This window comes from Phasianus colchicus, chromosome 5 (genome assembly GCF_987193195.1).
Source record: "Phasianus colchicus chromosome 5, bPhaCol1.hap1.1, whole genome shotgun sequence".
NCBI lineage: Eukaryota > Metazoa > Chordata > Aves > Galliformes > Phasianidae > Phasianus > Phasianus colchicus.
Genome location: NC_143440.1, coordinates 2,314,803 through 2,328,461, shown reverse-complemented (window position 1 = coordinate 2,328,461; position 13,659 = coordinate 2,314,803). Strand labels below are relative to the sequence as shown.

At 35.6% G+C, this 13,659-nt stretch overlaps 1 long non-coding RNA gene across 6 annotated transcripts in view; it reads left to right on the top strand.

Moving 5' to 3' along the window:
• The first annotated feature begins 233 nt into the window (after positions 1–233).
• The window catches only part of LOC116237910 (uncharacterized), a 183,741-nt gene continuing 170,315 nt past the window's right edge, over positions 234–13,659 (top strand). For all 6 annotated transcript variants that reach the window (XR_016466573.1, XR_016466571.1, XR_016466577.1 and 3 more), the window contains exons 1-2: positions 234–638; positions 8,317–8,418. This is a non-coding gene — a long non-coding RNA (uncharacterized LOC116237910). The remainder of the gene's footprint in view (positions 639–8,316; positions 8,419–13,659) is intronic.

Here is a 13,659-nt window from a genome sequence, read left to right as displayed (position 1 = left end):
TCATGGACCAAGCAGTTTTCCTGTCCTGTGTTGCTTATCCCAGGCTTCAGGTCATGGAAACCAACCCTTCCTGATTTAAAAAAAAAAAAAAAAAAAAAAAAAAAAGATGAAATAATATTTCTTCCCTACAAATGCACACTCCTATGAGTAAATGTACTAAAAAGAAAAAAATAAATAAATAACCAATAACAACAACAAAAAAAAACCTCCAAAAAATAAAAGAGCCATGAGCACAGCCTCACCTGCCTCACCTGCTTGGAGCCATGCGTAGAGCCAGGGCAGCTGCTGGGCGCCATCTTAGTGGCCTTACAGCAGGCGCCATCTTAGGCCCTCATCACCAGGCGCCATCTTAGGCCCTCATCACCAGGCGCCATCTTAGGCCCTCATCACCAGGCGCCATCTTAGGCCCTCGTCACCTGCCCTGCACTCAGTGCAGGCCCATGCAGTGCTTTCTTTTTTCATACAGCAAATATGAGAAAAGCATCTTTTATTTCTCCAAGATGATGTTTTACAGCATTCCACAGCAATTCTGCATTAGAGAGCTGGACACATCTATGCCACCTTCTCTACGCTGCTAGCCTTTCCTGCTCCTGTTCACCTGTCGTTAAGCTCACACGTCCTGAATCCCTCACATGAAGGTTGGTTGCCATGGAAAGAATTGTGTTTCCATAAATGAATGTATTCTATGTAAGAAAAATTTAAGCATAAGTCTGATACTATTTTAATAATATGGAGAAAAACATGTGAAGGAAAGGAAGTGAATAATGTCAAAAATGCACATATATTTCCTATCCATGTTTAATCACAATGATTATATTGTACAATTTCATTATATTTTGTGCATACTTCAAAATATTCATTTCCCCATCTGAAATAGGGAATTATAATGCTGCAATTTTACTAAGTAATTTGAATTGCCAGCTCATTAAATAGAGCTAGGTAGTTTTCAACATGTGAAGCTTTTCTTTTTTTCTTTTTTTCCATTTATCAGTATCTCGTGATAAAAAAAAAAAATTGTTTGGCATACTTTTTCCCAACAGGGTTTCTTTAAGTTTTTGAATGAATTATTCATTGCCATTCCATTATGCTATTTTCTCACTGACAAAGCTGGACATACCTATACTACTGATCAAAACTGTTATGTAATAGACTTGTATGCAAATGTGGTAAGAGAATGTGACAATGGTTTTGAATTTGTTATGGACTGATGCTTTCAACATTTTCTCATAAGAAACACAATCCTTATCTTTTTTTTTTTTTTTTTTTGATTGAGGATTAAGTTGTGTACTTTATCATATTCAGTTAATTTTATAACTGATTCACGTGAATTCTGATGAATTTTAGTTGATCCTCAGAACTTCTGTTAAAAAAAAAAGTCCTTATTTATTCTCCCATAATTAAACTGCCACTTGTTCATTTCATGATACTGTGCTCCAAATCTCGATTTATACCCTTCATAAGTATAATTTACCACATGGCATGTGCTTAGTGGTTATGTGCCTGGAATTCTCCTATGAAATGGCAGTTTTTGCTTTCCTTTCTTTTTTATCCCCTTGCTGCCCTCAATCCCTTATTTTCTTTTAGCATTACTGTCTACAACAACAGCATCACAATGCTTTTCACAGAACACTGGTGGAAAAAATGTAGATTCATGAGGCTGTACCTTGGTTCAGCTTTTCTGTCTGGGAATTTAGAGACTTAGGATAGGTGAACACTGAGATTGAGAGAGAAATAATGTGTTTATGATAGAGTACTGTAAATGGCTTTGTTCCAGTACTCATGTAAAACCTTAAATGAATACAAAATAAACTCATGCTGCAATTATCTTGGCCATGATTTGACTATTGGATCAAGATTAAAGAATGTTCACACATTGCTGAGCTGTTAAGTTCAGCATTGCTATTTAAGTAACTTTTCAGTTTACTCCCACGTAAGCTTATAGTCAAAGGTCTCTGCAAAGCATTTGATGGTAGAATTGGGAAATCATGAATGTTCTTATCTGTTTGTATCTTTGTAAGAAGAATACCAGGAAACAAACAAATATTGTGACTGTGTGATCTTTAATTTTAGGCATTTTGTTTGAGTTCGACTCTTATGGATGGCAAGCTATCCTAATATGCTCAGCACTGTTCCTATACTTCAGCTATTGTTAAATATATATTCCATTGTGGTTTATTTTGGCTATGAGCTTTGAGAAGTGAGAACCATGTGTCAGTAATTAAAGGCACTATCGCTGCTGAAGTTTTAGTTAGTTATATTTTTCTACCACGGCATCCCATGAGTCAAGGAAAGCAGTGACGTCAGTAAGAAGGAGATTATTTTTAGAAATATCTCCAATAAAATGCACAGAAGTTGCAATGCATCTTGACTTCCTGTACTATCACAGTCTTTTTTTCATTGCACTATTTTAACTATTAGATGTGATTATCACAGAATCACAGAATCACAGAATTGCCAGGGTTGGAAGGGACCTCAAGGATCATGAATCTCCAACCCCCCTGCCACGTGCAGGGCCACCAACCATTCCACCTAATGCTAAATTATCCCGTGAGAAAAGTGTCCCTTGCTATAATTTTGTTTTAGGGAAGAACTGTCTTGTTTTTGGTGAGTTTGTACAAGGATATTCTTCACAAGACTAAAATCAATGTGGCCTTCTTAATAGAGTAGTGAGTTCTACCCAAAAAAACCCTCTAAGTTGGTACCTAAGTTTGCCATTGACACATTGAGTGACCTGTAAAGGAGATGATATTCCCTTTCCACATCTTGATTTTCCATCTGTGAAATGAGGATAATAATTCTGATCTACTGAAGAAAAGATGATTGAAGCCATATACGCACTCGTGATTGAAATTTGAACCTCACTCTGCTGGGTAATGCAATATGAATAGTGAATGTTGTTGACATATTTTCTTTAAGATAGTCTGGTCAGTATTAATGCAGGGAGAAGAAGGCTTTGAAGAGAAGACAGTTCCTTCTTTGAAGCGAGCAGGCATACGCTCATGCTGAGAAAGGGACATATTGTTCTATTTTACACGTAGGTTACCCAAGCTCTGCATCTAGGGTTACACAGGAGAATAATACAGAACCGAGGACCTAACAAACATTCAATGGCTTATCAAGAAAAAAATCTCATCTATCTGGCTTCTGTTTGCACTCATTTGGGTGCATCCTGCGTATCTGGTGATAAGAACTATTTAAATTAATAGGAAAAAAAAGAATTGAAACTTAGCAAAGACCACGCTGGGCAATGCACCTCATAGTTTTTCAGGGCAAGTATACTTTACTGACCAAACAATGTCTATCTCTAGATTTAAATCTTACTTTGGCATTTACACAAAGATGTGATGGTGACTGATAGATTACAGGCTGGAGACAATGCTTGCTCTGCTGGATTTGTGAATTGTTTTTGAAGCAGCAGAAATTAGGCACGTGATTCTCATCCAGGCCTGCACATAGCAAGGTACTTAAATGCAGGTACCTTTGGGGAGTGTAAATAGGCCTAATGAAATGCACTGCCTTGAAAAAAATACCTTCCCTATTTGTCACAAACTTTATATCAAAAGTATTTCTAAAAGCCAAGAACAGCCAAAAGAATTAGATTATTTTGAGGGGAACAACGTATTGGTAGACATGCAGTGCACTCTTTATACAGGACAAAAGTAAAGCGTTTAGTTTCAAGTTTTCAGGTTTCCTGTGCAACATCTAATTCCTGGTGGCTCAAAACACCAGTCTGTCATTCTCATAACTGAAAGAGTTTGAAGCTTCCTAGAAAGCTCACAGTGTATCACAGTCTTAGAAAATAAATTATGTAAAGGCTTATGTTGAAGATTAGTCTCTCTGTTTTAGTGAACATTGTGTTTGAGATGAGATTATTCTTTTAGGCTTATTTTGAATATTGGAAACATGCACGTACCTTGTGTTTGCACACAGAGATAAAACGGTTCAGGTGCTATTGAGACATTTTTGGGCTTCAGATTCTGCATAAATCAATTAAGAGAAATTATTGTTGCTTCAACAATAGATACAGTAATTGAATACACTCAATCCATTCACTAGGGCCTAATTTGACTTCTCGTAAGCCACCTTCCATTTATCTTTGTCAAGTAGCTATTATACTAAGCTTGCATAGAATAAAATTGCATATTGATTTTTTTTTTCTTGGTGTGGTAAATGTTTGCACTAGAGTGTCATGCTAGAATTTCCAGATACTTAGGTACAAAATAAGCACCTAAGCATTTGTTGATCTGCTTTGGTTGCCACTGCAAATTTCAGTCCGTCTAAATTCATTTCTGCAATTCTTCTATGGAAATTCACAGTAAATAAGTTGATTTTTATCATATATTAGGTGTTCTATATATACTGTCTTGAATTTCTAGCATGAGCCCAGCAAAGCCATATAATTGTTTTTCCAAAGGAAAATTAAATAGACTTACTGACAAGTCTATCAACACTATCTTTGAAAGCGACAAACAGTCACTTAATGGCACGTGCCACCACCCATGTGAGACATGCTTCATGTGGATTTTGGTTGCATTTCCTGTTAGCTTGAGAAAATTCTGTTAATTCTTTGAGCTATTTATAGCCTTTTTGCTGACTTGTTACAATGTGTTTAACAGCGTGTTTAGCAGTCTATATACTGCTTTTCATGACAGAATTTTGTGGCATCTGGGGCTTTGTGTTATATTGTGACGCCATGAGCCATCAATACCAATAAGCATATATACATAATACTTTGTTACTGGAAAGCATCCTAAAGGACAATCAAAAAAATTGATTAACTTTGGATCTTGAAACAGCAGAACTAAGACAAAGCAGAGAAATAAAAGTAGTTATATTTCGTGTTTATATATAAGTAGTGAGCCAGAATAAGGTAAATGCTTTTGCATTTACTGATGGAAATGGAGATGGAGACACAGAAAAAATTTATAACACAGCTGGGAAATGACCAAGAATCTTCATTCAGTAACTTCACTTTGAAGCAATACTCCTTCTCCAGCCTGTGCTTTCTTGCTTTCTTGAGTTTATTAGTAAGAGATGCAAGGAGAAATGCAAAGAAATCATATTGACATTTTTAATTTTTTTTTTTTTTTGTCTCTTTTAGAAATCTAAATCGCTTCTAAGTTTGCCAACTGACTATGTGTGAGGAAGACCTTCCTCATGACTTGAAAGTATTAAGTTCATGCTTTTCTCATTACTGGCCTAAGCCATAGCATGCTGTTGTTCATCAGTGTAAGCTGAGCATCTGACAATTTAGATGACATGGTAAATATTTAAAAGAGAAATTTCAGATTCACTTTTAGCAGGTGGTGAGTGAATGCAACTAAACCAAGTACGTGCCACTAAACCTTTTCAAAAACATCTTTATTTTTTGTTAAGTTCACTTTTAGTCCTTAATCCAAGAAGGACCTCTGCACATGTGGCAGCCATATTGCCCCTAATTTCACCTTACAGGCTATGTCAGTAGGGAGGACTTTACAGCATGACTGAACACAGAGACACATCCTGAGCCATGCTAAGACCTGATCTCTCCAGACCTCTTCATCTTTGTTCAGGAGATAGTGCTGCTTTTTGTACCAGCCTAGAAAGCCTAGCTTTTTTGATGTTGTTTGCTCACACGTCAGGAGTCACTTTAATCTTAGTTTGTATTTTTATTTATTGGTTATAGTGCTGCTAATCAGCCCTCAGTTGTTTCAGGTATGGACTATGTTATGTATATTATGCTATTTATATTACAAATGCCAACGTCCAGTGAAACAGTTAATAGAGTCTTTGAAAGTACATTCCAGTAGACCAATTCACCAAGATTAATGCTTCTCAAATACTCCTCAGGGACTTATTTGCTTTCTGCCTGACATGGCAATCTACCTCTCTCTCTCCTAGTATTCTGGCCTTTAAAAGCCATCACAAATGTTGGCAGCATCCTCCTTTTCTGTGCCTTCCTAAATTCCTCACTCACCAGCTTGAAATTGAGCGTACAGGTAACTGTGTACAAGAATTTCTGTGAAAACTAGGTGAAAATACTCCAGTATAGAGAGGACAGGAGTGAGTTTGGAAAATGGTAGGAGGTCTAAATCAGTTATTTCTTTGCCCTTTCATACCAAATATTTGAGTCAGAAGTACTGTGTAGGACCTTAGAGTTCACTGAAAGAGATGAGAATAAGCAGCTCTTACTTTTTAGAAGGTAAACTCTCTCTTCCAACCAGACAGAGCAAAAAGCTTCAAGCTTCTCCCAGGTAGAAACTAAAAAGGCACAGCCAGAAACAAACTCGTTTTGTTCATTTTCACATCATTTTTACTTCATCCCTGGAGCAGAGCAAGGGTATGTAAAGATGTATGCAATCAAGGAGGAAACAATGAGATTCAGGCATTCATGTTGCAGTCTATTTGAGGGTCATAGAAAGTGTTGAGCTAATTCATATTTCTCTGATAGTTAATTAGACTTATTGTGTCACTGTGTCAGAGAAATACAAGTTGGAAAGTATCTCTATTTGCTTAACTAGTAAAATAACTGTGGTTGTTCTGTTCCTTTTCTTTAGATCTAGAACAGACACTTCATATGTGGCTTCTTGGTGTTCTGCCTTGAGCTTGCACTTGCTAATTAGCTTCAGTTCTATCCTCTGCCTAAGTATGAGTCCCAACAGGACAGACTGATACTATCTCTCAGAGATTTTGCTTGTTATTTTTTTCTTGCACAGACAGAAATAAAAATAATCTTTGTCAAACTAAGAGTACCAGTGGCTAAAGTTTTGGAAAATAAACAAGATATGGAAATTGTTCCTACCTTGGAATGTTTGAATTGTTATGAAAAAGTTTATGGGCTAACATTCATGTTAAGCATAAAAAGCTCAAACTGTAAATCACAACAGCGTTTTTAATATTTTTTCATTAATGACACACAGAAAATCAGGAATATCTTCTAGTGATATCTTGACTATGTTTATGTATGAGGCTCTCCTATATTAAACACTACCTGGAGTAGCGTTAACGTAATACGGACGAGCATATTCAGCTGTCTTCTGAATTAAAGACCCACGTCTGGGTCCTTTTATTGGTAGTCAAAAAGTTATTTGAGAACAATTAAAATATTAAAGCTAGAAAACTGATTTAAAAAGTAATCAAAAACAGTCCTTCTTTACATAGGCAAGTTCATGTTTGAATTATTTTCCAATGAAAATCGTTTTTTTGTTTGTTTTTTTTACTTTCAGTAGATAAAGCCTATCCTTAATTTATTTTTAATTCAATAACAAAACCTACAGATTTTAAGAAATATTTTCAAGTTAGTGCTTTGGCATTTGTTGCCATATTTATTTTTTAGGAATACGTTTCAAGAGCAAGGTGTATTCTTTTCTAGTATTGTTGTTGGTTTTTTTTTTTAATGAAAGCCTAGAACTTACCAGTAAAACAAAACTTCTTTCAAATTCTCAGTTGTTAAGGCTGTCTCAAGATTTATAGATATACGTAGACTGCTCTAAAAGTTTATTTCCTATTTATTTCCATGGAAACTACAATACATACAGAGTGCAGTAACATTATTTGGCAGTACAAATGCTCAGCTACAAACAGTATTTTTCAACATAGCCACTACCATTAGCTGTGCACTTTTGCCAGAGATGAACAAGACCCTGCATGCTGCACTTGTAAAAATCTGCATGGCTGTCCAGCACGTGGCTTGTCTATCATGTCATTGTTGCCACTGCTTAAACACACCACCCACTGCTTCAGTGTGCTCACATCCACTGTTTGATCTCCATAGATGTTCAGCAAGCATTGATGAATGTCAGTGGGTCTCATTTTTTCCTCATGAAGGAACTCAATGGCACATCTTTGCTTCATCCGAACTTCCATGTCAGACCCCATTTGTCAGACTGCCCCTCTGCTGCCATCTGTCACATGGCAAGGAAATGTAGTGGGATATTGGCTGGGAAAGCCCAACCTCTACTGCTATACTGCCAATGACTGCCTCTGATATTGTGAGCCAACATAATAAAATAGGACGCATTCCTATTTTATGTTTAATGTAGTTATATGTTTTATATTTCAATCACTTCTCTAAAGATAGAAAATTTAATTCTCACAATAAACCTTAATAAATAAAGTGTGATACTTTTATTTAAGTACTAGTATTGATAATGGTGGCTAGACTACAAATGTGATTAGTAATTGTAAATGCATTTGGTTTGTGAAATTGAAGGAGAAGTTCATTGTTCAAAAAGTTGTGATTTCCTACATCATAATAGCAAGTTTTGTTTAAGATGTCCCAGGTAGAATGCCCAGTATCAGTAATACTTTTTTTTTGCTTGGTGTCTATCTTTGCAGGTGAAAGAAGAGACCTGACCAGAAGAGTCCAGCTTTCTCAGTTTTGCCAAAGATATCTCAGATTAAAGCATTGACGTTGCACGTGTCTCTTGAGCATGAAAGGTAAGGGCTTCATGTGCTTGTTTTTTAATTAGCACTGTATTATAATGGCGGCTTTGGCAATTTTGATCTTTGTAAACATCAGATTTTGTTGCACTGTGCAAAACAATCGAGTCAGTACTCTGCAGTGCCATTCTATACTGCCTTTACACTTGTTATATTACTGTTGGTCAAGCTTTGAGCCTTCTGTTAGACTTTGAAAACATTTCAGAGTAAACTTTGTCTTTGTAGAAATTGCATTCATTAAGGTCATGAGGTAAAACATATCCAAAAGAACGTTTTATTCATTCTTACATAGTTCTTCTGGCTATTGAAAGGGTTTTGAATCATGTGTTTGAATCGCGTTTGTGGCACAAATTCTCAATCTTGAGTCAGCACTTACTTAAATTCAACGAGTCTTTTTCCTTTCACAAGGCAGTAAACTCACATTTAAAGCTAGATGTGTTGAGTATTAGGGAGTAGTGAGACTATCTGTGTAGTTAGGTTTGAATTGGGAACTCTGAGAGATCATAAGTAGCTATGGCAGCAGTTGCTTTTGGCAGCTGCATCCCAGGAAAATTGGGAATATCATGGCAGCCTCAGAGGATGGATTAAACTGGTTCTTCACTTCTGTGTAACTGTAAGAAAAGGTCTGGCAAGCTAACACAAATGCATTCATTAAATAATCAGGATTTTTGCAAGATCATGCCTTGTAATTGAATATCTCACACACAAACTTTAAAATTCAGGTTCCAAACTAGACTAGTGCAGTATTGTGCCTTTCCTTAGAAGAGGCTTCCTCTTTTGACAGCTCATGTTGTGGTTTGCTGGTGTCATTAAATGCTCATTAATAATGAAACCATGCATTGCAAATGTTTTCCTTGCTTTAACTGGGATCCAAGCCTCTGGACAATGAAAATATAGAGGTAATGCTTTGTCTGTAATGTTGCTACAATGGAAATGTTTGTTTCAGGCATTATGAAGTGATTTAACTGACTTTAATATGTAGAAGTAAGCTCTGTTTTCAAGTGATCTATTATTAATCAAATATTCCTTAACAATCTAGAGTACTTGTTTTGGTGCTTTCCCATGATAAAGTAGCTTTATCATCAGAAATAATGTTACACATTGGCTCTAATCAAATATTCTCAATGTCTTATGTTCTTCTTGCTGCATGCAACTGAACACAGATGTGAACTGTAGGAAGGTGGCCAGTTTTTCTATAAATTTGGCAGGCAGCTTATGGAAAGCCTTACAGTAGCTGGCAATTTTGGGGACTGTGAAAAGGTCAGACATGCTTTTATTACATAAATGTGTACAGCTTTGTCCTTAACAAGATCTTTCTTCTTTCTTATACTCTCAACTACTGTTTTAATTTGGAGTATAGAGAGAATGAAGAGTTTTATTTAATTCTTCTTGTTTTTTTAATGCATGCATCACTTCTAATAAGTTACAAATAATATTTCACATTGTAATAAAGCAAATGCAAATCTAATTTTCTGCAGTTTACTGAGAAGACATGAACAGAAATGTAAATTACCACAAAACATTGAGAAATATGCTGTGTGGTTTAATGGCATTTATATCACAATGAAGCCACATAACATGTATAGGTTTGCAATGTAGCAAAATGTTCAGTGCAAATTAGATGCACACAAAAACCATCTGCATGTAATTATGTATCTGCACATCTTCAAATATTTTTTTGATTACACTAATGTTAATATATAAATTTGGAGGTGTTACATTTTACTTCAGGGAAGACTTGGGGATGAAAAGGAAGGTGAGTTTGCCAAGAACTACATGTAGAAAGGAGTGGTCTTTTAGAATCATTGAACAGCACTTAGTTTAAATCACTAATGATCTACATACGTTTCAGGAAAGTTTGTTATGTTTTAGCAAGATGTTGGAACAACTTGTGGCTAAGCCTGTGTGCCCTGTAGACCATTGTCGTGTTATTTTTCTTTGTTTTTCAAACGAAAGCATAAACCAATATATAAATGTTCAAATAAAATTGAAATAGATCTGCACAGAAAAAAATACTGCTCATATTTTCTTTTTCTTTATAAATGATCCCTGTGGAAAACTCCAACAATGCTTGAAAGGACCTCAAAAATGGAATAGTTTCAGGCAAATATCTAAAATATAATGATCTAAAAGATGCATGTCTGGACATGTGCAATTAGTTAGATTGCATGAGGAGCTACTGCTAGTGAAACATAAGAAAAACTTGAGATATCAGATAAAATTCTGAAGGTTTTTATCTCAAGCCCTACATTAATTATTTTTCTTTCACCATAAAATGCCATCACCAACAAAAATGACTACCATAAAAACAACAGCAACGAACAAACAACAAAAAAACCAATACCCAAACCTTCCCTACTTAATTCTGTACTTGAATCACTTTTTGATACTTCGTGGCTCTAAGGTCCAGGCTTAATCATCATCAACTCCAATGTGTGCATGAATTTTTGTGTGGATATGTGTTGATTAAAAAAAAAAAAACTAACAGCCAACTACTTAATCAAGAGGTAAGCAATAAGAAACAGGAGGGAATGTTTGTCAAGATAAGTAGGGCTGTAAGTAATTAGATGAAAATGGAGGGGAAAAAAAAAAGAAAAAGAAAAAGAGAAAACTGAATACCGGACAAAAATAACATCTCAGAAGTTTTGACCTATGGATTTTGGAGAATGTGGAAACTTATGAATGCCATGTAGTTCAGGACATTTAGAACCCTACTGTCCTAAATATTAGTAAGAGGTCTTCAGGAAACAGTTCGGCCATGGCAGAACACACATTTTGAAGCAGGTAATATATAATGTATTCCCAGCATGTTTGTTTCATAGTTCCCTGTAGCATCTCTTCTTTGGGCTGCACATGTGTAGGTTTTCATTGACTGCAGACACAGCAACTGATGATTTCTGACTGCAGACCAAGCTCTTTTCTTCTTCACGTTGCTGCTTTGATTTTTTTTTTTTTCACTTTTAAGGATAAGAGGCTCAAGATTATTCTAAGCCTTCAAAGAACTCTGTTACTACTACTGCTCAATCTGAATTTTCTTCTAGGAAGATTAGCCTTTGTATATTGTTATGTATAGAACTATGATAAATTTCACAGCAATTATTCATAACGGTAGAGGTCTGCTATCTCATGAATGGTACCACTGAAACTATGGAGTTATTCACAGAAGAGTAGCAGCCATAAACTGTAAATCTTTTCCTATCAAAAGCTATAGTTAATGAGTACATTTTGCTTTGTTGAACAAAGTTTGGAACAATCCCTGTTTTGTTGAAAAATGCTTAATTAAGACCAATTTGAATTTAAACTCACATCTGTATCTTGCTTGGTAAAATATATCTGATTACCTTTCTCACTTCTATACTAAATGAATTTAAGGCAAATTATCTTGTGAGCCTCCACACATTGCTGTTGTGCATAACAGAACAATATGAGCTCCCTCTTGTGGTTTGAAGTCACTTCTCATTTACAAAACTGAAAAAATGTGAAGTGGCTAAAATACTGCAAAAGATTTTCCTGTAATTGTTGGACGCTATTAAAGAATAATTTTCTGATGTCCCTCAGTATTAAGGAGAGTTGAGATTTAGAAGTGTGCATAAAAAGGGAGAGGACTGAGGGTCATTCTCACCATAAAGCAAAAGCTTATCTAATTACATTGTGTTTCAAATCCTGCATAACCGTGCCAGATATGTAAGTGGAGAGTCCTCAGTCTAATGGAACGTGCTTCTTGGCCATTAACGAGAAGATAAGAAGTGTGTTTTCATTAAGATGGGAAGAGTATTGAAACAACTTCTGGAGTGACAGACACAGAAGCAAAATAAGCTTCTTATTGTAGGCACTTAGTAAAGACTGAAAATTCTTAGAGACCTGTAAAGAAAGGCAAATCAGTCTTCCCACATAGAAATAATAGTTATGAAGTATCAATTTCATTGGTAGTACTGTGTTACAGGTTTGCTGCCTAGAGATTGCTCATGGTTGTCACCTGTTTACCAAATTTACTTTTGCTCTTATTAATGAAACAAATAGAAAACAAGTACAGTAACTCTGAAATTGTGGTTTATTTAGCCTGTACTTAATTGATATTCTTCCTTGTGCAAGTTAATTTCTGGTGGTTCCTGCCCTATGCTTACAAAACGCTACAAAACTAGAAACTCCAAACTTACTGGAATGAAAACATCATGGGAAGTCAGGGACTCATGTTCTGCATCAAATAGATACTTTGGTTTCTGATCTGTGATTTTTATTTTTAAATTGGCTAAGTTGTTTATTTTTAGAAAAATGTTTGTCAAGGGGTGACTGGTTATAAGTGAGACATTGTTCTGTGTTGACTTGTGCAATGATTATAGATGTAATGGTTGTTATAGTGATGTCATAACTGATTTATTTTGGGCAGTCTTTTTAACAATTTTACATCACAATGAGAAGTGCTATGCATCAACTTTTGCAAGATTTATTAGGCTGTTGTAAAGTATCCAACCTCAAGATGCTAAGAGACCGTAATTTTGCATGCTAGATTTGGTTTATGAGGAAGTGCTCTGTGGGAAATCAGGTCAGAAGGTAAATTTGGAGCATACACATTTTCCTGAAAGGAGGTGACAGTACACTTCTGCTCCATTGAATGAGAGATGGATTGGGTTCATTCATTAATCTTTTATCAAGTGTCATTTATTCGGTAGAAGATGAAAATTGCACGAGAATTGGAGAAAGAATTGAAAATAATGTGAGTCAGGGAATTGATTTGGAAGACTTTGTCTAGAAAATTTAATTTATGCTCTTTTATATTTCAGTTGAAAACATGACTGTATGTTAACAGTTCTAGAATAGATCCTCTTGCATATGAAGATGCATTTGATTATACTTAGGAACAATTCAAGCTATACTTTAAAAAATTACCTTCTGGATTTTTTTCTGGTGGGAAGACTTTTAACAGCGTTGTCTTCATGGACAGTAAATGAGCAATAGCAAATATCTATATTTAAAAAAGAACAAAACTTGGAAGTGCCTATTCATAGAGACAAACATGTTATCATCATCTGAGAGTTAACCTCAAACAGGCAAAAGATGAGGACAAATGAACAGCTTTGTTTTCTGGAGTGCAAATAGCTTGTCAAGCCGTGGAAGAAAATGTTTTCACCGTTTATTCAATTGTTCTATTCTTTGAGATGCTAAAACATTCTGTCAGTCACCTTTGATCCCACTTTTTTAGTTTTCAAATGATCTGTAGCCTTTCTGCAGGAGAACAGC